Consider the following 24,878-nt stretch of genomic DNA (forward strand, 5'->3'; position numbering starts at 1 on the left):
TCTTTCTAGCCAATCGATAGCCCATACTTTTGTTTTAATTTTTAATTACAGCTACAGAGTAGCTAATCTCCTACAACCGCAGACAAGAAATGAACGTTCTTCAAATCGCTCGTTCATCTTTTTAGTTTGTCTGATACGTGTGGGGCGAAAACTAGCAGACAGCCCGAATACAGGCAAGACCATCTTGAGGTTCAGGCCACAGCGCTCAGTCAAGACGTCATCATCTGGAGGCTTAACGCTGTAAACTCATAATTTTACCGTAGATAATTAAGGTATATTTATTTCTCTTATGAAGTTAAATTTTGACATTTACCCTCCCGACCAATATAGTTAGAAGAAAAATTTATAATATTGAATATTTACACCAACATTTTCATTCAGGAAGTCACTATGACCACCACAAAAATTCCTACCATAGCACAAAGAAAGAGTTGAAAACCGTTAGAAACTTCCTGGCGGAAAAATTTAAACATTTTATATCTTTGAAAAATATTATCGGGAATATTGGTCAGCTACAGTAAAACTCGTAACCGCTTTTGTATGAACTTTTGTATGTAAAATCAATTGATTAAATAAAACAAAAAAACATGTTAGGTTGACCGTAAACTTTCCAAGTTACCTAATCAATTAAATTGTCTTTAAGTTTACCCAAAATTAATCAACCAGATAATGCAGATATTCTGTGTAGCTATCCAATCTGCAACGTCCCCCGGTTGTACACCAGTCATCACAAAGTTAGTCCGCTGCTCCTTTAGTCGGGAACATGAGAATCTGCAAATCATCAGGGCTTGCTGAGTAGAAAAGAAACACAACACAGTATTCAAAGTTAAACGTAGTTCTGCCTGAAGAGGAACAATTCTATATCATATTAAATCACGTCACAATCACTAAAGACTTTCTTAATATAGAATTATCGTTGGACGAGACAAACATAAATACACGAAAGTTTCTGTACTTAATTATTATTTCGAGTATAGCCAGAATGAAACTAAAATAGTTACCAATTACATTATTCCGGCATTCCATTAACTGTTACCAAGTTCTTGTTGATTCTTCACCTTCACCTGTTTTTTCAAACACCGACTGTCGTCAGGTGAGGAACATTCAGGTGTGTTCACTTCCTCTGCTGAGATGAGAAAGTGACGTCAACACGAACAGATTATGACGTATTTATAAACATACATAAAAGTTCCAACTACAACTGTATCAGTCTAACTATAATTATCTGTGACAACTTGCACATTATTTCAAGTAATAAACATTTTAAAAATCTTAACTTGTTACAAATATAAAACCTTAAACTCTCAGGTTCGTTACAAATCTCAATACAAAACCTTAATTTCTATATTCTTGCAGCAGAAGCGAAAGAAATTGGTACAAGGGCAATGTTACATTTCTGTGATAAAGACTAAACCTAAATCATTTGTCACATTGTAATTTCGATTCTATTGACTTTATTGAACGAAAGATAATAAACAAATTGAATCTTTTCATTGTCGTTAGTAAGATCTGTGACAATAACTTAAGGGTTTCATTGAAAAAAGGCAGATTAATATTTCCATTTTAACGTTCACTTGGGAAATAAACATTTGGAATAATTCCTTACACTGTTTTTTACATTCTGTTAAAAAAATCGTGAAGAATGTTAATAAATTATGAAACAATAAACATTATCACTGATTTAATAATCAAAGTTACGAACATTGAAGCTTCACAAAGACAAAAAATAAAAAGCAGTTCATATGAAACAGTTTTAAAAATTTAAGACATTTGTAGTTCATATTAACATAGCTAGGTAACAAAATGCTTTGTGTGAAAACATTTGTATTTGAAACATAAGTAATATATTCTTGGATAGTTTTACAGACGAATATTTCATCGAAGTTCTTGTTACACATCGCACCTTTGTATTTGAATGAACAACATATCTTCAATTAGCCTCCGATTAGCATAAAGAAGCATAAAGCGGGATAAAATAAGAATAAATGTACACATGTATCAACTTTGCCCCGTTGTATAGCTTTCTTTCATTAAGCACATTTTGAAACTGAAAATTTGTGTAAATAATATGAATAATTTATCGAATGCTTGCATAAAACAAATTGCTTTGGTAGACGTAATATTAACCAACGTTAAATATTGTAATTCAGGGTAAATTATTTCTAAAAAAATGTTGACATGTTGTCCATATTTACGAGTATATTTGATGCCTATTTCGGACACATGAAATGTTTACATCATGAACTATGACTCTTGTTTATTTTTTAGTATAAAACATTTGTTACTTAACTTGTATCTCTTCGTAGTGACTGAATCACATGGAATTGCCCTAAAAATTTCTCATTTTTAACATCATCTTGAAGAAATGTGAATGTTACTCTTACCTTTTTCATTGTAATTGCCTCTGCAATTGAGTACACAAGGCTTATACACCATACCTCTTCCACATTTAAGCATATTTACACGTCATGTAAACTCGATTACAGTTCTTAAATTTGCATTACAATTCCATATTCACTGAAAAGGTCCAACATTGATTCCGAAGAAGCAAATCAAACATGGCGGCTATCTCGCCTCCAGTTGATGACGCTTAGTCACGTGACCGGAGCAAGCCATGAGGCTTTCAGATTGAGAAGGTAATGATACAGGCCTGAATCTGCGATGCGGAAAAGGCTGGTGAGGTCAAGAGAATGATCCTATGTTTTGGGGAAATACATCTATTTGAATGGCCAAGTAGTTCGAAAAACAGATGGTGTAAATTTATTTATTTCAGAGTAAGAATAATAATTACAATCTCAAATTAAAAATGACTTTATCCTGATAATTTACAAGTAAATTTGTGCGTTGTGTGTAATACAAATTTCAGTTACATGTTAGTGCAAAAATGTTGGAGTTCAACCAGTGCGAAGTACGGACCTAGCTGATTGAACATGTTGATTACATGGATGTTGACAATATTACTATTAATATTCATTTATTTAACACGAAAAAAAATGGGATTTTTATGTCCATATTTTTGTGCATACGTTGTCGGAAATTGTGTAGTTCGATGTGTATACATAGGTCACGTATTTACTTTCTGGCCATAATAAAGGATTTCAGTTCCTTCTTTAATAACATAGCCCTACTTATTATGTTTCAGTTCTATAGCATTATGGTAAATGTTACGTCAAATAAATATAATATCCAACAAGGAAGTTTTACGACTTCATTAAATTTTAATAGCCTATTTCACAAATATATTGTGGATAATTTTGTACCTCTTTACTCAATACAAACAATGGATATTATATTATATACTTGTAGAATATCTCTACCAAAAACAGCAAAATCTTTTTCATTGTTGCGATATAGTTAATGAACTATATAAAAAATGTGTACCTCAAAGTAGCATTTAAGGTGTATGGAAATTTAAGAAGGAAAATCTGTAGACAAGATATTAAAGTGAAAATTTACTATTTAAAGAATAATGATTCATACCTTTGCCCGATTCATTGTGATGGCTTGCAACAATGTACGTACCAGTACAACAATGCTCACATGTTAACCGTTTCTTAGAGCTTGTCTTGTAAAAATGTCTCAAAGAATGGCAGAATTAACTGGCAGATTCAATTAACAAGGGAAAAGAAAGTAAGTATGGCTTACATAATAATTAAATGCACTCTTCCCAACTTCTTAATTGACCGCTCAGAAAGAATTCCAAGTCCTGAATTTGTAAACGTAGCAACATTGCAATTGAGCGCCAGCTGAGGGTAGCCAACTTTGAGTTGGTCATTCAACCAGACGAAAAACGCTCCTGTGAAATATTTCCAATTTCGCACATTCCATGATCTTAGAAACTATACACCACTAATATAACACACACATTCAAACAGAAATAGTATTTAAATTGGATTAAGTATCTTGAGGAATTTTTACGATTCTGCGTGGTCGACTTGAAATTAGATAAGTTTGAAACACTGAATAGGACTTTTCTCCACCTAAAGGAAATTGCCATCAAGTTTGAGCAGAAAGAGACAAATTTATGAGTAGTTTATGCGACATTTTATTCACAATACCCTGCATGATATCAAACAGTTCTCAAAAAATTATGATTTTCACGACTTGTGGAGAAAAATGTGCTTGGAACACTCACACACGTCAACATGTTTTTAATTGCATGTTCTCAGTAGGTTTTTGTAGAGCAGTTGGTTAGAACGTGGTATCCTTGTTTATCGTCAAGCATGGAAGGTCGCGGGTTCAAATCCAACCCCCTCCTCTTGTTTTTCCTAGCTGAAGACACGCCGTTGGTATTAGATCATTGTAAAAGTTAATCCGATGCACACTTCGAGGGATGTCCCTTCTGCGCATTTTTTCCCTTAACACACACATTATGACCAATTCACATATCGCATGTATTCGGAATGCTGTATGTAATGTTATTTTTAAGATATGTATTGTCGTGGTGCTAAGCATAGGGGAACACTTTTTTTTTGCACACCTAAAGTGTTCATTATTTCGTTTCGATATACTAACACACACACACACTGAGAGAATTATGTTAAGCAGTAATGTAGTGCAGTGCTGTAACGAAGGGGGATGTTTAAGGTTCAAATGGCTAAGATTGGTTATGTTATGTCCGTTTCTTCTGACTGATGTTAATACTCTCACCTTCATCTTCTGATGCGTCTAAAACTAATAGCAAATCGCCAATTCACTTAAGGAAATGCCTATTGCGACCAAGACTCATGCGATATGCAAACCAGAGAATGATCGTCAATTCGCCACTGCTTTGTATCCAAAATACTTTACTTGTCTTATTTCAACGAAGTATTTGAATTAACAATCTTTCCACTAAATTCGCAATATTCAGAACCACCCCCCTCAGACTTAGCTCTACCTATCTTGATTCTGCGCATTCCATGTGACACATGATTGCCTCCTATAGTGGAACAGAAGCAAAAAAACCTGCGCAGAGCACATCGCGCCGGCGGGTGCGGGAAAGGTCAGGGGGAAGCAACATTCGCGCTGGCTCACGTCAGCGTTGCCAGGCCTATTGATTTCTCGGGAGAATTCCTTAATAAACTATTGCTATGAAACCTCCAACGGCCAGCTTAAAAACACGTTTCCTGCTCATCTTACTTGAACATGGAGGGGAGATGTGGAGTGGAACTCCACACAGCCGTGAAAAGTGCTGTTTGAACTGTGAAATTATGTCAAACGCTACTCATTTGTGCTAGGACATTATTTTATTACTTTTACTACATTACTATTTTTAGATGGCTGTATTTTATCCCACCCTAAACTCTTTTTCTATTTTAGTTATTTTACGTCGCATTTGTGCCTCTGCGGGTAAGTACGACAATATGGATGAATGAAAAACTGATGAAATTGATGATGTGACACAAACACAGTGAAACGTCCTTGCCTTACGAGGTAGAAACACTGACTTCGTAGCGTGGGCAAATTATGTTATACATGTATGTGTTTGTGGGTGTGTGTGTGTATTTCTACCAGATGGGGAGGATGGGTGGCACCCTAGCATAAGCGTTGCTATCTTGAATTATTGAGGAAGACATGCTGTCTAATTCACCAAATATATTTCACATACATAATGCATTTTCTCATTATGGTGCAGGACGCGTGCCCACCCCTATCGATAGCTGTACACCGAACACAAGCAGAAGACAAATTGATTTGTTATTGTTAGCATTCGACTTGAAAGATTGTGGAAAATCGCCACCAAAGAAAGGCGGCACGTTAGCTTCATCTGTGAACACAACTTTCTACCATTTCCTATCATAAAAATTCCTCGCGATAACAGAGGCATCGCAAACCCCTTGTGTCGGTGCTGAGAAAGGACAAATTTGAGGGTGTTTTCCACGCACCCTCTAACCTGAAAAAGCGGAAGAGATGAAAGATGTTGGTCGGTTCCCTCGGGCGGTTTACTTTCTTTGGTTTGAAACATGTCCACTCCTGAAATGGAGATCTTCGGTATATTTTCGCCAAACACAGGGTGCTGGATTTATAGTGGAACCACAAGGAAATAAACCTGCCTAGAACCTCATCGCGCTGGCGAGTGGGGAAAAGGACAGGGGGAAGGAGCCTTCAGCGCGGCCAACGTCAGTGTTGCCAGACCTATTGATTTCTCTGGAGAATTCCATAATAAACTATTGCTATGGCACCTCCAATGGCCTGCTCAAAAACACGTTTCCTGCTCATCTTACTTGAACCTGGAGGGCAGATGTAGAGTGGAACTCCACTCAGCCATGAAAAAGTACTGTTTGAACTGTGAAGTTATGCCAAACGATACTCAATTGTGCTGGGACATTACTATTATTTTAATACTATTTTTAGATGGTTGTATTTTATCCCACCCGAAAATCTATTTCTATTTTAGTTATTTCTCGTCGCTTTTGTGTCTCTACGGGTAAAAAGTGAAGAAGAAAAGAAGAAGTGTTCCCCTGTGCATAGCACCACGCCATGAAGGCGTATAGGGGGTGTGGGGGTAACGCCCCACACTTTCTTGATCCGGTCGTGAGTGGGGGTGATGTGATCAGCATCACGCCCCTGACCGCCTTTACCCCCCAGGGTTTCCCCCAGGTACCCATGTTATTCGACGCTGGGTGTGCGCCGGGGCCGCTTCTACCGTTAGAAAAGTTCCCGGATTTGAACCGGCCGGGGATCGAACCCGGGACCTTTAGCATGGTAGTCAGACGCGTTACCGACTGAGCCACCGCGGAACGGGTCTACGGGTAAGTACGACAATATGGATGAATGAAAAACTGATGAAATGAATGAAGTGATACAAACACAGTGAAACGTCCTTGCCTTACTAGGTAGAAACACTGACTTCGTAGCGTGAGCAAATTATTTTATACAGGTATGTGTGTGTGTGTATGTATGTAGGCTATATATATATATATATATTGAATGCATGAATGCAGCAACATAGATGCAGCATAAGTGACGAATAAAGCATGTGAGTGTTAATAACAAGAAATTTGCTTGAGGAACTTTCATCGGATTGAAAATACTTGATTTTCTATCCTTAATATACTATTCTTAAATACTTAATTTTCTACAAAATTATATAGCGGTATGGATGTCCAGAAGGAAGTGCAAGGATGGTCGCCACCCCCGTCCCCTTCTGGAAAATGAATGCTGACATAAAGGTACCTATTATTTCAGATGTATGAGTTGGCTTCAGTCACAGTAATTAACAGCCATTATTATAATAGGGATGTAGGAACGCGATAATTTCAAACTCAAGTGGCGTTTTCTGAGAGGGCAACATTATTACGGGGTAATATGCCTCGTTTACCCGCCTGAAAAAATACACTGTCCCCCCCCCCTCGCTGGAAAAAATCTGTGGACGTCCCCTTACCCCCCAGTGCCCACGCCTATGCCCCCCTTCCCGCATCCGCTACTATTTAATCATCGGATTTTGTAGCAGATCTTTCGGTTTCCCAATGTAAAATCTCCCAATTTTTTCAAGTCTGACCTGGCAACACTACCCCGAGCACCGACAACGGCAGGGAAGATGCGCGAACGCTTTTGACGGAAGGTTTTTTCCCTGTGGTCGAGCTATAGCACCATTGTTACAAAGTTTATACCGTAAAGAATGCGCGCCACTCCCCTTGCACCCCCCCCCCCCAGTTTCGCAAGACTATGCCGCCCCTCCGCCCCCAAGAACGTTGTTCATCCGCTACTATTAGATCATCGGATTCTGTAGCAGATCTTCTGGTTTCTCAAGGAACAATCTCCCGAATTTTTCAAATCTGACCTGGAAACACTGCCCCGAACACCGATAACGGCAGGGAAGTTGCGCGAACGCTTTGGACGGAAGGTTTCTTTCCTTGTGGTCGAGCTATACCATCGAAATAGCTTCAGGAAATGCTGCACCTCTTACTGTTTCCTTTCACCTCATGAAATACACAGACCAAAGTTAATTTCCAAGCACGGTGGATAAACTTTACGCCCAACGCTATACTCTTGAAAAAGAAAAGTCATGCCTCGATAGAGAATCGAACCTACGATCACCCTCTTTATGATTGGTTGATTTGTTGATTTGGTGTTTTAAGTCCACTTTATGCACAGTAAGGCTAATCGGGACTGGACCTACAGTTTAAAGTGGCATCCAAACCACTATGTGCCTCCACCGGGTATCGAACCCGGTACCCCACCCTCTTTATGAACAATCACGCTATCTCTACTCCAAGTAGATCACGAGAAACTTAGCTACCAGTTTAAAGAATCCAATACATACATACAGGTCATGTCTATAATTTCCTCCAGGTGGAGGAGAACCTGTTCAGTGTTTCAAACTGCGCATTAATTTCCCTACTTTCAATTTCAGGACGAAGAACCGTAAAAAGAAATTCAGCACTCTCATATCTACTTATGCGTTTTGTTTATTTAATTACGTATTGCATTACTAGTTTAGGGTTTCTACCATCATGGAATGTGAAAGAATGAAAATTCACAAGAACCTTTTTTATTTAGAAAGAAGAACTGTTGCAAGTTGGCTCTGAAGTGCTATGTTGCCAAATTTACGAATTCAGGACTGATTTTTTTCAGGGCGGACAATAAGGTGTCGCGAAGAGTACATAGGGATGCACAAGTATTACTTGGTAAATTGTTCATGGCTATTTTTATAATTTCGCTTGAATCGTATGAGTTTTTAAGGAATAGATGTTTATGTATATTGGTGTAGGTTGTCAGCAGCTTGTCTGATACTTTGTTTAAATTATTAAAGCTCTCATTGGCTAACTAACTAACTAACTCTCTAGCCTTCTTAAACCCGAAGGTTCATGGCTGCAGCAACACAGGCCTTCCATCTGTCCCTATCTTGAGCAAGATCTATATACTCTTTTCCATCCCTACCGATTTCCCTTAGGTCCATCTCGACGTTGTCCCTCCATCTTGGTCTTGGCCTTCCTACTGGTCTCTTACCATCAGGTTTCCCAACAAGAATCCTGTGAACTCCTCTTTCCTCTCCCATTCGTGCCACATGGCCTGCCCACCTAAGTCTTCTTGATTTAATTATTCTAATAATGTCTGGACATGAATACAAATTATGTAGTTCTAAATTATGTAACCTGCTCCACTCACCTGTCTCCTCGTCCCTTTTAGGTCCAAATATTTTCCTAAGGATCCTATTTTCAAATACTCTCAATTTATGTTCCTCTTTCAATGTAAGGGACCAAGTTTCACACCCATATAATACTACAGGCAAAATTACTGTTTTGTATATTTTAACTTTTAGTTTCTTAGATATTAAACGAGAAGACAAAAATTTATGAAGAGAGAAGTAACATGCATTTCCTGAATTAAGCCTACTTTTTATTTCCTCTTTAATATAATTTTCATTTGTTAATATTACTCCTAAGTATTTGAATTTGGAAACTGTTTCAGACGAGTTGTTATCAATAATTAGATTTTGATTATTACCTAACACTTGGTTTCGGCCTGTAAGCATATATTTAGTTTTCTCTTTGTTAACTTCCAAACCTATCTCTTTAGCAGTTTTGAAAAATATTTTAGCATTATTCTTAATTGTATTCACATCATCCCCCAGTAAGTCTACATCATCTGCATATGCTAACAACTGAGTCGCACCATTTAATTTTAGTCCTTCTTTAGTTTCGTTTACCTTCCTAACAGCATATTCTAAGGCAAAATTAAAGAGCAATGGAGATAATGCATCTCCTTGTTTTAACCCATCATGAATTGTAAATTTGTCAGACACATTAATACCCACACGAATTTTACTTTCTGTTTCACTGGTGCATACTTTTATCATACTAACAAGCTTCTTAGGTATTCCAAACTCTACTAATATATTATATAATTTATCTCTTTTGACCGAATCATATGCTTTTTTGAAATCAATGAATAGCTGATGGACATTTTGATTATATTCCCACTTTTTTTCAAGTGTCTGTCTGATGTGAAAAATTTGATCTGTAGTTGATCTGTTACGTTTAAATCCACATTGATAATCACCTATAATTTCATTAGCATATGGGGTTAGTCTTGTTAAAAGAATGTTTGATAATATTTTGTATGTTGTTGAGAGTAGAGAAATTCCACGGTAATTATTGCAGTTCATTTTATCACCTTTTTTAAACACAGGAACAATTATGGATTCTTTCCACTGTTGAGGGATTTCTTCTTTATTCCATATTAAACAAATTAATTTATGAATTTGACATATTAATGAATTTCCACCATATTTAATTAACTCAGCTGGTATTAAATCAATGCCAGGTGCTTTGTTATTCTCATTGGCTAAAACATAAAATAAGCATGGTAATGGACAATTTGCTTGGTAATGCTTATGCAGCCCACTGCACGTCATTTTTCACAACAAACAGTGTCACTAATTCTTGGTTCCCTTGGAGATAGGTGGGGGTTGATCTGAACTCTGTTATTGTTAGAAGGCAACAATACTTGCATGTTGTTTCTATAGAACTTATCATCTTAAAATGAAAGCGGTTTTGTCATGAAACTAAACAAAATAGATCTCAAAATTCAATCAACGAAAAATACATGTAAGTAAGTGTTATATAATAATAATAATAGAAATTGAACATGTTTGTTTTTTGTTCGCTCAGTAAAATTCAAGAATTCGAAATTTCATTTGCGTCAGGAATTTTATTTTGTTATAATGAGGGGGTGCATGGTAAATGCCGTCACAGAAACATGACACGACTATAAAATTCAATCACTATTCAACACATATTATTATTAATAATGGACAGCCACTTGACTGAGCTAATGTTAGCTGCAGTCGCTTATCTACTCCATGCAATCCCTTTCCCTCTTACGCGTTTATTGATCAAGCCCTCTTGAGTTACTACTTGCGCAGAGACTTGCTTTCGTTCGCTCACGCACCAGGGATTCCCAAGATACTTTTGGGTGCGAATGTTCATTTGCATTGCTACGAATGCATGATGGTCTGAACGGTAGAATGGTGCTTCTAGCAATGAAAATAAAGCTCCAAGGTGGGAAGCGCTAGCCTCCTCTAAATTCCAGATAAATCGCACACAAACAACTAACTTTTAGGGTAAGCGGGGGGAATTGGGTGGGTGGGGTAACTGGGTGGTATTATGTTATTTTATTTTTATTAATTTCCTGTATTGTTGTCATAAAACAATAACTAGTACATAGAATGATAGCCTTATTCACTGGGCACTAATTGTATTTTTTTCAGCATTTTGCTTCAATTCTCTAGTGAGTAAAAAAGAATTGTTTCGACTAGTGCACTTTTCTGACTTTAAAAGTGAAAAACTACGTTTGTCCTGACTTAACAAAATGTAACACTAATCTTTTGTCTAGTGGGAATTGTTTGATTTTTAGCCTTAAAACAAGTAAATATATTCCAAGGAGTATGAAGCATTTTTAAAAATCTTAATACAACCACTTTAAAGGAGGGGTTTAAGGAGGGGAGCAAACTGCTTCCCAATTACCCACATGTTTTTCAAAGTTTTGAGATACTCTAAAAAGTTCTAAGTTGTACCAAAAAATTTACTGTATGTATTATCATTTACCCACATACATAAACTGTAAGCAGTAGGTTTTTCAAAGCCCTAGAATACTGGTATAATATTGTTTTGTTTAGTTTTAAGAAAATTGCGAAGTTTTCTTAAAAACATTTTTTTCGCCTATTAAAACTGAGTGTAAAATGTAGTTTTTACTTTCTTTTTAAACACCCTTTTTTCCACAGACTGTAGCACTAATATCTTGTTAGTTTTTAGGTATACCTTGAAATTACCCCCATGGGGTAATTGGGTTGTAAATTACTTTTTAATTCTTTTAGTGCATAAAATAAGGAGGTAGAAAAATTAAAGTGTGTTTAAGAGATGGCAATTGAAGGTTCTCAAGATAATAAATTGGGTCCAAAGTCATAAAACAACTATCACAGCTTTGTTTTGAAAACATACCTCCCGATTCCCCCGCTTACCCTATATCTAAAGCAGGACTGTAGCGCGGGACCTCGGGCGAGTGCCTGAGTTGCCCCTCTGGTCTCACTGATGTTATCTTCTATTTACATTTAGCTTCAGTTGTTACTAAATAACATTACAGTATTTGGTTCTATGTGTTTCACCTTGTACTTTTCAGAGGCATGGACGACTCATGAACGACAGTCAATGGGCACTGTGACGACAGTCGGTGGGCACCATGACAGTCAGTTGGCACTGTGAAGACAGTCAGACTCAAAGTGTTGCATGTTGCGAGAAGAAAAGTCATAAATGGTTGGTAAGTACAATTTACTCCATATTCTCTCTAAAATTGCAAATTTAGTTTACTGTTGATTTTGCAGCAAGCATAGTGTTAACATGTTCAATAATTTTGTGAAATACAACAGATTAGATACTGTGTAAGTATTTAAAAAAATTAAAAGACTTGCTGAGGACATCGACAGAAAATTTCTTTATTGCTTGCATTTGTTTCGTTGACAAGTAATTCTCTTTGCTATATTTTAAACGTTTATGTACGAAATGCAAAATTCTAATACAATGACTCCACAAATTTCTCATTTAATATTATAGAGAAAATTTTGTTGAGACATCCCTTGACTTAAGGAATCTGTCATGCAAATTCCTCTAATTTTGAAAACCCGCTACGATATCTACGATATACCAAATAAAAAAAATACATCTGTTTAGAATTCATTGTAGAGCATTCAATTGAATGGTTATGTGGTTTTCTTTAGAAATATCTTCATTTATTGAGTGCGAGTGAGAACAGTCACAGATATTTAAATGGATCCTTGAATAATTTGTTTTTGAAATTTTGGGGTTTTTAAACTAAAAGTTAATCGTTGATCTCGAGTGCAGCCTGAACGTTATTGCGTGTGGAAACTGAGATGGCGCATGTTTTATCTTTTTAAATTAATGAGGCAAAAGATAAGTTAATTCAGCAAAAAGGTTGCTTTTGATAATGTACGTGTTTTCACAATAAAACTTCATTTTAAACTATTTTAGTTTTATTTCAAAAATATTTATTGTGTGGGCATCTCCTTTAATTTTCAGGAGAGGTGGCCAAATGGATAGTTTTAAGAAATTCTCAAATTTCAAACTGCTGATTTACATTATTTGTCAGTCTTCCACAAACATGGATAAAATGAATGCTATCTATCTCTTGCAGGTTCCACAAAAAAAAAAAAAAAAATGGCACACACGTTGTCTAAATTTAGAAAACCCTCCTCCGACAGGAGGCCAGTTATTGGGCCAAGGAAAAACTGGAGTACATTTCTTAAGAGTCGACTAGCGGTTAGGGGAAATGGGTAGGGTGGGGAGGGTTAAAAGGCTCGAGGAACCAGCACTGCGGAGGGGTGAATGGTTCGTGGGGGATGTAACCCAGGCCGGGAGAGACGTAGGCAGCAGCGGGTTGCTGAAAAAGCAGTCGTTGGTGAAAACTTCATACTTCCACCCTTTGACGTGCCGCGTTTGAATGGGCGTTCCGGAGATCTTGGTCTCGGTACCGGGGTGGTGTGATGGGCTAGTGGGCGTGGGTGAAAGTTTCTCCTCTGTTGGCGTTTGTGAGAGGCGGGCGAGGCAACCCTTCTTCCCTTCGTAGTTGTAATTCCATAGGGGAAGGGTTGTAGGGGATGTAGTGGTTACATGGAAACTCGCACGACTTGCTCTCTACACTTTACACAGCTCAGTCTTCTGTCGCCTGGAAGCAGTTCTATCTCCTTGCCATTTTTTTTCTCTTTTCAGTATTCATCCAGTGACTCATGGCCCACAATCAGAAAGCCATTCAAAAGATGGCAACAGTCTCAGACGACTCTATTCTATATAATTTACTGCCCCTTTTTTTACATCCTCAGTCGAATAACAACAAACAAGGTGAATGATAGGATAGGCACAATACAGTGGCGCCAACTTATATGGGCCTCTGGGGCTCGAGCCCAATCAATAATGTGCCTGTTCAATATTTTATTTTAGAAATATAGTCCTCGCTCTTAAAAGAACAGGTTTTTCACATACACTTAAATAAATCTCAAAACTTAATTACTTATTAGTGTTATGAAAATACTTCATAATGTGTTACGTCTCCAATGTGATGCTATTCCGTGTCCTATATCATTTATGCATCCATCGTTATATGGTTAAGAAAGTAAGGGAGGAAATGGCTTACAACTAGGATGAGAATCGATAAACACAAATCTCAAAATAGTCAGGCAAAAGAGCACTCCATCTATTGAACACAACCTCTCTAATGAATGAGGGGTTAGAGCTTTGCTTTTTCCTTTAAGGTGATGTGATGCAATTTGATTAGTTGTTGCAGATGCATTATCCTTCAACTGCAGTGCACTCTGATTGGCTGTTACAAACTAACGCACCATGTGATAGCAAAGAGTGATAAATTTGATGGACATGGGTTGAAAGGAGGAAAAGAGACTCAAAATCAAACCAGAATATGCAGATATTAAACTGATTTTTCATCACTTTCTCATTTTAGGTACTCAAGTAGGCAATTATTTTCGAAATAGACAGTATGCAAAAATAGCCACTGTAAAATTCACGTATTCCTTTCAGAATGATTTGAAACGATTTTTAAATGTAAAAGACTACATTTTCCTAGCAAAGGACCAAGAGCGGCATTTCAGAGCAAAACCTCAGCCTAATTACGACATATAGTATCCCATAAAAATAAAGCAAATCTACGAGCTCAGCCCATGGCTCCACTGCACTCATGCCTTGCACAGAATCCGAACCTAAGAACTCTGTCTTCAGAACGCATTACACTAACCACTCCATCGCCACAGTCAATGGCCCAGAACATATCGTGTAGGAATACACTTCAAAAGTGAAAAGTTGTTTCTGCCATGTGCAGTTTTCAAGCAAGAGACGGTATTCAAAACTATTTACAATCTAGATGTCAAAATCTTCTAAAAAGCACAGACTAACATCTAAATTCTATAAATATTCCCATTATAACTAAAGATTCAAATTTTGGAATCAGTATGACTAGCATCTTATTGTATGACCTTTACAGTCATTCAACTTTAAAATTTTTAGAGGAGGACACAAAAAAACTTTAAAATACTAAACACTACTATAATAAATAACCTCGAGGGGTGATTTTCTTCCGGAGGCTCCCTCTTCTCCGACTTTCCTCGTACTTCGTAGCCACGCCCCTTACATAAGCAAAGCCATCTAGTGGCAAACCAATGTAACAATTCTTTAATAAAGGGCCTCCCAGATGGCGCAGTGGTAGCGTCGTCCCAGACTCGTTACCCGGTGGAGGCACATAGTAGGTCCAGTCCCGATTAGCCTTACTGTGCACAAAGTGGACTTAAAACACCAACTCAACCAACCAATTATTTAATAAAGCTACACAATTAGGTAAAGTGAGCAATTTCTCAAAAAAGGATATCGCATCATATCATTTTATACAGTTACAGATAGAGATAACCGAGAATTCTATACTATAGTTTTTTTTTTTAAAATGGGGCAAATGACGTAATTTTTGTTATTTTACGTCATATTTTTCTTTTCTGAGGTTATCGCGACGATGAAGATGAAGTACATATAGACACAAAATCAACACACATGCCTTCTTCAGGATTCAAATCTAGTCTATGCAAATGGTGTAGGCATTCAAAAGCAACTGACCACTGAATGTAGACATGAGTCACTGGACCGCGAACACTAATGTCAATTCCATTTTCTTTATTTTCTCTACTCGCTTTACCTTCTTTATCGTGGTATTGTTCTTATTTATAAGATGTGTGTGTCTATGTATCAAGATGTGTTCACTAATGCACTGCTTATAATCGAAGTTTGTGTTACGTCACACGTATATCTCTGCATGCTGATCATTCTGAACTGCTGAAATATCTTACTGGGGCAAACATTTCATATCCATGCCTTCAGTAAGCTCAGGATTCCTGATTTTGTAATTCATACTTTTTAAACAAAGACCAATTTTGTTAATGTAGATCAGGGGCGGCGCCAGAAATTTTCGATCGGGTGGGCAGAAGCTCCTTATTGATGGATTAGGGTGGGCAGCATAAATGTAAGACCATATATAGGTATAGTATACAGTGTATGTAAGGCGTATGTATCCCCTCTCTCTTACACTCCCGATTTTCCTCTTACTTCTTTTCCCTTTCCTTTTCTTGTTTTCCTGTTTATTATTTCTAATCTATTCTCGCATGTTGTTCCATTTCCTTTCGCTTTGTCTCTGATGGACACAATTATTACAAGGAAGAGTTTACCCATGCGCAGCCATACCCCAGCCATATATTCTAATCACATTCTTTCATGCATGTTAATACAGTGAAATAAATGTGAATTAGGTTTAAGCTTATGTTGCAAATACAAGACATATACTTGATTTTATGTATTCGGCGACAATGATAGAACGTGCGATGGTAGACAATCGTAAAGTTTCTCGTAATTGAAATGCATGTTCCTGAGCATAGTATTTTCATCCTATGAGTTTTTAACTGAAAGAGTTTTCTTACTCCTTGGGGGTCACTTTTCTTAGTTACAAGGTTTGTACAACTGAGAAATCTATCTGAATGTTTGTAGTAGCAGCGATTGGGTGCCAACATTTGAGGGGCAAGGACAATACACTTTTTCTTGGTAGAAAAGGCTTAGCATAAAGAGGCCATAGTACGAGGGCAAAAAGTGGCAAAATGTGGCGGGGGAACTGCATCCCCACTTACTGCTCCTCCTAATCGGCGCCACTGAATGATTGGATTAAAATTAACGTCTTATTAGGAATGATTTAAAACACACACGGAAATCAAATTCTTTGTTCATTGTCCATGAAGTATTCCTAGGCTAATGAAAGGCTATTTTGACAGAATATCACTCACAAACATGTAAGATCGAAAAATCTGTTCAGAATTGAAGAGATTATTAGCTAAGTTGCTATTCATTTTCTGAACTGTCATGTTACTAATGCGGGAGAAGCAATACACGTATGGTTGGTGACATGAACATATTTTTTGAGGAAACAAAATGATTTAGCACACAAGGAATTCATCGAAGTTGATCACCGTGCCAGTAATAATTCATCTATTTTTCATAATGATTTGGGTTGCATGGTGTGACCATTTCGAACACACTAGAATGTCAAAGTCCATCCTGTGCAGCACACCCTGGAAACTTGATTCTTTCAGGCAACGAGTCCCTGGCGTTTGGAACCACTGCCAAAGTAATAATTTATGTGGGTTTGTATTTTGAGTGTCAGCTTGTGTTTGTTTTCGCCCCTTCGTAACTTTAAATCTAATTACCATTGAACCTTATCGTCGTCATTATCAAAATTAGCAGAAAAATGACTTAAAATAAAACAAATCAACCACAACTTACTCTTCCAAAAATGGAGTTTCATTAGTTCATACCTCTTAGAAAGTTGAGATGGTAGATTCAATTGCACAGCGTTTCATTAGTGGATCAAGGCAGCTAATTCCGTGAAAAATGACGTTGTTTTCCGAAAGTCTCAAATATTTGTCTCAGGCAATCACCCTCCTAAAATGGACACATCTTCTGTGGTGATAAACTGCCACGTTTGGTGCGAGTTCTTTCTGTATATTTTTCCCCAAAGGCATAACACTGTCGCATTATAATGAAGAGGTCCTGTGTTCGACTCCCCCTCCTCTCGTGGAAGCACAATGCACATTGGTTCCACGTTAAACTGTAGGTTTAGTCCCGATTAGCCTATCTGAGCATAAAAGTGGATTTTAAAACAAACTAAGAAAATCGTCTTCTGGATACTTCGTGACATAACTTTTTTTTATTTACTTCAGCTGCCTCTACAGATTCTGTTGACATTTTCGGCTGATTCATAGATTCATATGGCGAAATTCATGTGTGGGACGAGGATTTCTAAATAGGATAAGCCACTCATTAGCAAATGAACAATTCTGTAGCTTTTTCCATACATAACTGGTTTATTAAAATTTATTCACTGCAGTATTGTAGTGATTATTGTGATTCCTTCTTATTAGTAGAATAAATATAAAGTTGATATTTCGCATACCATATTGATATTTGAAGATAACAAGTATATAAAAATTGTAATGAAATAAAAAAGGGACACTTCTGGAATTTTAATGCCGAGCTAATTAAAACTATATTATACTCTCTAGCATACTTAAACCCGAAGGTTTATGGCTTCAGCTACAGAAGCCTTCCATCTGTCCCTATTCGGGGCAAGATCAATCCAATCTTTTCGATCCTTGCCGATTTATTTTAGGTCCATCTCAATGTCATCCCTCCATCCTCGTCTTGGCCTTCCTACTGGTCTCTTACCATCAGGTTTCCCAACAAGAATCCTGTAAACTATTTTTTTCCTCTGCCATTCGTGTCACATGGCCTGCCCATCTAAGTCTTCTTTATTAAATTATTCTAATAATAATAATTAAAAAGTCAAAATAATGTATTGTGTTGCCGGAGGAAGTAACGCTAAGATGATGATTTTATTTGTTTATTTAGAGATTATTTTAACCATACCCAGGCCGGGATTTATATACGTATGTAGAGGCCCGGAGCTGCAGTCCTCAAGTTCAACTTAAATTCTGATCCAATCTTGATCATACCCTGCATAATTTTGAGCCTCCTAAGCCTACTAACTGCTTTTAATCATGGAAGAATTCATTTGATCACAGTTTTTGTTTCAATAGCTCTAGTATTTACTTTCACTTTCTAATGACAAAATTGGCTTTATATGGGTTGATAATATGTGACTATTTCTAGCATAGATAATATTCACAAGTAAAATATACACGTTATGAACACCAGAATACACTTATTTATAGATTTATTCATATATCTCCAAGTATATGTACTTATTGAATTTGATTGGGTGGACAATCGGGTGGGCACAGGAATTTTTGGGTGGGCGCTTGCCCACCCGTGCCCACCCCTGGCGCCGTCCCTGATGTAGATCTATTATTAAACCGTTTTAGGGTTCAATGTTTTGTTTGTTCGTGTGTCTCCTCTCTCTCTCTCTCTCTCTCTCTCTCTCTCTCTCTCTCTCTCTCACTCTCTCTCTCTCTCCCTCTATCTCTCTTTCTCTTTCTATATCTTTCTCTCTCGCGAGCATTTTTTTCTGCCTCTTTCTAGCTCTATCTTTCTTTATCTCTCTCTGCTTCTGTTATTTCTCTCTATGTTATCTTACTCCCCTTCTCTAGTCTAACTTTCTCTCTCTCCTTTTCTTTTTCTTTCTCTCTCTCTCTCTCTACCTCATTATTTTCCTCTCTCTCTCTCTCTTTGTTCTTCTTTCTATCTTTCTTGCATCCCCTCTGTAGTCTTATTTTTCTTTATCCACCCTTTCTCTCTCCCTCTATCTTTCTCTCTCGCTCGCATTCTGTTTCTTTCTTTTTCTCTCTCACTCCTCCCTTTCTTTCCCTCCTTCTCTCTCTCTCTCCCTCTCTCTTTCTCAATCTCCACGTTCCCTCGAAATGGTATTTCATTGGTAAAGTTATCCACTAGGGTATCTCTTTGATTCTTGTATCATCATATCATTTCATAAGCTGTTTGTACACGATCAAATGAAACACGAACAACACATTGAATTCCAGTCTTAAAGCAAGTGACGCCAGAGGACACGCCATATCTCTTCTCGAATTCAAGATTACCGCCAAATACTTTCTAATTACGAGTGGTTAAATAAAGCCCTTCATGACAAACTCTGGACCAATCAGAGCACATGTTATTAATATGGATTATCGAAATAGCATCGAGGTACAGACTGCCATTTATTTATGTTCTCTGGCGAAGAGAAAGTTTTGCGGAAAGAGGAAAAAAGTGGTAGTGACTTGCGAGAAAGGAAAGTCGAAGTCGTGTAATATCCTTGTCTCTATTTATTTAATCGCAATTATACAACATTGCTACATAAAATAATGTATGCTTGTACAGCAAGGAGTGATGAGACAATGAATTGCATTCAACAACCAGCCGTGAAATATCTTGAGTTGATACTAAATTTCAGTTTAGGCAAACAAAGTGAAACACATATCTGTGAAAATGATATTTTATGCTGTTATTTTTTCAATATGATCACACAGTTCCTCTGCTGCAGTATATTACACTTAGACCATAATTCCGAGATGCATACATCACACTTCTCTCGAGTTTCTGATATAGGTGTGTTTCACCTACGTCGCAAACTATTGCATTGTGGCTTCGAGCAGCCATAATCGAGGCCAGTTCTTGAAAGTTTACGGAATTCAAGCGGGCAGGCGATAGATCCCAACACAGACATTCGTGATTTAAAACAAACGTGCAGTTGGTGCAAATGTAACGAACGCTACGTCGTGGATATTTCCTTGCAAATAAAATTAGCTGCAAACAAGGTGGCTGTGCACATCCGGACTTTACATGAAACCCACTTATACATTTTTCTTTGGAAAGAACATTTCTTTTTCGCGGTTGATAGCTAATCTGTTTATTTTATTCTTGACGTACACAGTACCACCTTTTGGCAAAATGTGAAATTGACATTTTTCATTGATCGTGTACGCGTGAATTTTCAGACCTTTCAAGATTTCCAATAAGAACTCAGTTCAACGGCTCTCAATTGTCGATTTTGTTGGATCGTGAATGCTCTGATTCAATAAAAATGGAATCGTGTACAGACAGCTTTACTTCCGGGTCCTTCTGTTCATACTCCTTCTCATTTTGCTCTCATTCACTTGCATTCCAACTATTCTAGTCTTTTCCTGTCACTTTTCTAGGCTATATTTGTTATTTTACGCAACTTTGTACTTATCTAGTTTAATCGCAGCAATGAGGATGGATCATGAATTCATGAAACCCCATGTCTTATGAAAGATTCGAGCCTAGGATCATTCCGCTACGGAGGCAGGCGTTACATTCAGTTTTAAACGATGAAAGAGGAGACCGGACTGCTTCTATGTTTCTTCCTTGCTTTCTTTTGTCATCTTCTCTGTCTTACTCTCTCTCTCTCTGTACCTCCATGTTTTGGGTCTTTTCCACATACATTTTTCTTTTCTACCGAAGCCATGTTTAACCATGGCAATATATCTTCCATAATGAATTTCTACTACACCTATGCATCTTTCTTGATCTTTTCCAATTTGATTCTTCTTCACATAATTTCCCGCATTTTCATTAGCCTCTTTACACGTCATACCTAACAATCACATAAATAGCGTGTAAGATTAGCATAGGGGAAAGTCGTGCAGTACCCTCCACCGAAAGTTTTGTTACCGTTTATGCGCGAGTGTGAACAAATCACAATTGTGGAAACAGTGATCTACAGCAGGGTTTATGCTAAATTACGGAAAACTTATGATATCTCGTGAAGTTATTGAAAATAACTCGTTATGAACTAAAATAGATACATTTCCAGGGTATAGAAAAATGCCGCCCAGTACCGACCAGTTGCTTCTTTATGATTAACAGCTTAGTGATAAGACATTTATTCAAGTAAAGGAGAGGTGTAAAATGTTTACAAGATGATAAATTGAATGTGGTAATGCAAACAAGATTGAAATTAAAGTATGTTAGACAAAAGTTCCGAAACGAGGCTGGGCCTAAACTTAGCTACACTTTAGCTTTAGTTACAGAAAATATAAAGAAATGGAAAGATAGGTCGCGTTGGAGAGATTATTAGCAATAGATTAAGCCATATCAAATAGGAAACTAAAACCAATTATGGTTAAGGTGAAGAGAAATTGAAGGATAGGAGACGTTGGAGATATTATTAGCAATAGAAAAATCCATATCAAATAGGAAACTAAAACCTATTAAGGTTTAGGTGAAGTGAAATTGAAATATAGTGTGACAGTCAGATTTACCGTCATTATTATTATCATTATTATTCATGTATGTAGCGGTAAAAAGACGTGTTGATTCAAAGTGTTAAGTGTTTTAATTTGTAAGATTACATATTTGATTTTTGCCAAGCCGACGGGAGGAACGAGAGATTCGCTTGTGTTAAGGGTAAGCACCTGAAGGGTCACGCTATGCGTCTAAAGCTTAGGAAATTCGACCGTAATGACAAACATTTAAATATCTCGGTTTCCAACGGTCAGATTCATGTGAAACTTATACCAGCGCAGCGGCATGTGTGCAAGGACGGATGTGTGGAGTTTCGTCACGATCAAGCGACAATTACGGACGCCAGATCAAATCGGTTCTAATTGATCAGTTTGTGGACAGCGATTGCTATTGAGCTATGGGCGACAGCCAGGCGGAAGCTTAATCCGCGCAAGTCAACTTCGGACACGGTACGTCCTAGTTTGGAGACAATAGAGCAAAGTGGACTGACCCCTTCGGAAGCGTCACTCCAACGTGCGCATAGCGTCGTTTTTCAAAATCTAAATAAAACGAAGGACATGGTTTTTCGATACACAGTCTTACCGCAATCCTTGTAGGGAGAGCAGCTCCGTGCTACCTCTCCATATACAGTTTTGCCGCGATTCTTGGAACGAGAGCACCTTCGTGCTACCTTTCGTGTACAGTGGACTTTGTTGTGTTGTGCGAACACCAGTGTGTGTGATAGGCAGTAAGCCTACACGAGTGCGCCTACCTCAACCGCTGGGGGAAGTTGAAGCGAAACCGTTTCCGTGATTACCTTACGCCATTTATAATTTTTGAGAAACGAGGAACACCGGAAACTATGGCGGGCTAGAGGGAGAAGAGAGATGAGGGCGTTACGTCGATTCGCCTGATGTCAGAAGAAGCTACGCCGACGATGCCTATCCGCCGCCATGGAGAGAGAGAGAACGTCGAACGCCGCCCTATTGATACGCCGACGATGCCTACCATCCGCCACGTTGACGCCCCGACGACGCCTACCAGCCGCGACAGAGAGACGTAGAGAGAGATGTTGACGCCCCGACGACGCCGACGACGCCTACCATCCGCCACGTTGACGCCTCGACGACGCCCACCAGCCGCGACAGAGAGACGTAGAGAGAGATGTTGACGCCCCGACGACGCCGACGACGCCTACAACGACCGCTCAGATGCGACGTCCGAACCGCGCCGTACCACGGAGATCCACCGATCCCGAGAGGAAGAGGAGCCGGGGAACTAGGTGTTTGAACCCTTTTCGCATCTTCATCGTCGCGACCAAAGGAACCTTTCGCGTGGATACTATGTGTTTTCAATCGCCCATAAAGACGCCTGGATGCACCCCGGAAGCTGAGAGATGGTAAAGTATTCATCTGTGTGAACCTTAACACGTGACGGCCCGATTGATTTAGAGAACGCCCTTGAAATTCGTCGACATTTTGAAAACGCCCACTCAACTCGAAATTTTATATCGAACTCCCGTCGCGCTTGTCATTTGTAATCTATTCGTCTCAGGTCAATTTTTCTTATTCCTTGTGATATTTTTTTATGATCTTAAATTCATTGTTGTTTGTGCTCCTTTGTATTTGTTTAAAGTGCGTACTAGCAGAGTAAAGCGCCGCCCGCTTAATTGCATATTCTACTTGAGGTTTGTTCATTTTTATGTGTCAGCGCTGTGTCGCTGCTAGCTATGTCCGGTCGCATATGTGATTATTTGTTAAAGTATTTGCCTGGTAATGTGAATTGCTCGTCGCGGCGAAGTGTTTAAGTCCCGCCTGCTAGAGAGTATATTGTTTGCGCCACTCAACGGAGGTTATTTGTTATGTTTGGAACCACGTGAGGTCTTGTAAAAGGAAAACGTCCGCCCACGTGAATGTAATTGCCGTTGAGACGCCTTTGTTTATACTGGTCAAGTAATGTATGGTCACCGCGCCGACTAGTTTCTTTTTTAAAAAAAACAAGAGGTGAACTTAAGTAAGGGCTGGCTAGGATTTAAGTAGCACTGGAGCAAAATCACAAATGACCTGATTAGACAAAAAGTAAGATATAATTAATTGAGAATGCAATAATTAGGGCTTGTCGTCATAAAACCTGTACATGTCATGTATAATTTCTTGTGTCAATGACCCCATGAGGATTGAATCTGAGAGAGAATGTGAGAGTGCAAGTGTGGGGACCTGTAATGATTCCATTTTTTGTTGGTTATGAATAGAATATACTTTTTATTTTCATGTTAATTTTGGGCTATATCATTTTCGTATGCATGTCGCTACCCGTGATTTTCAGGTATGCAGCTAGCCGCTTCCCGGCTACAGGTATAGAGGTGGTAATTTGAAAGTACATATGTCTTTGTTTTTATTCGACATGGCGTATCACTATGCACTGTTGGTCACCGGTTCCTACACACGAACTTAACCTGGACCGTAACGCTATTTCGCTTGTCCGAGGGAGATTTTGCCGCCTCTATTTAGGTAGTGGTAGCATTTGTTTTCCCGGGCAAGGGAGGGTGTTTCATTCATTCATACAATAGGACAAGTTGGAGATATTATTTGCAATAGATTAAGCCATATCAAATAGGAAACTAAAACCTATTAAGATTTAGGTGAAGAGAAATAGAAAGATAGGACACGTTGGAGATATTATTAGCAATAGAAAAATCCATATCAAATAGGAAACTAAAACCTATTAAGGTTTAGGTGAAGGGAAATTGAAAGAAATGGAAAGATAGGGTACGTTGGAGAGAATATTACCAATAGAATAAGTCATATAAAATAGGAATCTAAAACCTATTAAGGTTGAGTTGAACATCAAATATAGGGAACTAGGTCTGAAGGTGACATAATAAAATGTCAGAGCTAGCGGGTAAAATGAATATTTAGCAATATAGTCATCAAAGATATGTATTAGTATTAACATATAAGAAGCGCTTTCTACCTAAAGTAGAAGTTTCTCTTAGGTGAAAGTTTCTGATAGGAATGAAGATGGTTTTATGTAATGAAGTACTTGTAATTGAACAAGTTATATGTGCAAATAATTCAATCAATATGTATAATCAGTACTTAGTAAAAGAAATGCCTCTTAGGAGAAATAGAAACAATATTACTG

This window comes from Lepisma saccharinum, chromosome 5 (assembly GCF_977018435.1).
Source record: "Lepisma saccharinum chromosome 5, izLepSacc3.1, whole genome shotgun sequence".
In the NCBI taxonomy this organism is placed as follows: Eukaryota; Metazoa; Arthropoda; class Insecta; order Zygentoma; family Lepismatidae; genus Lepisma; species Lepisma saccharinum.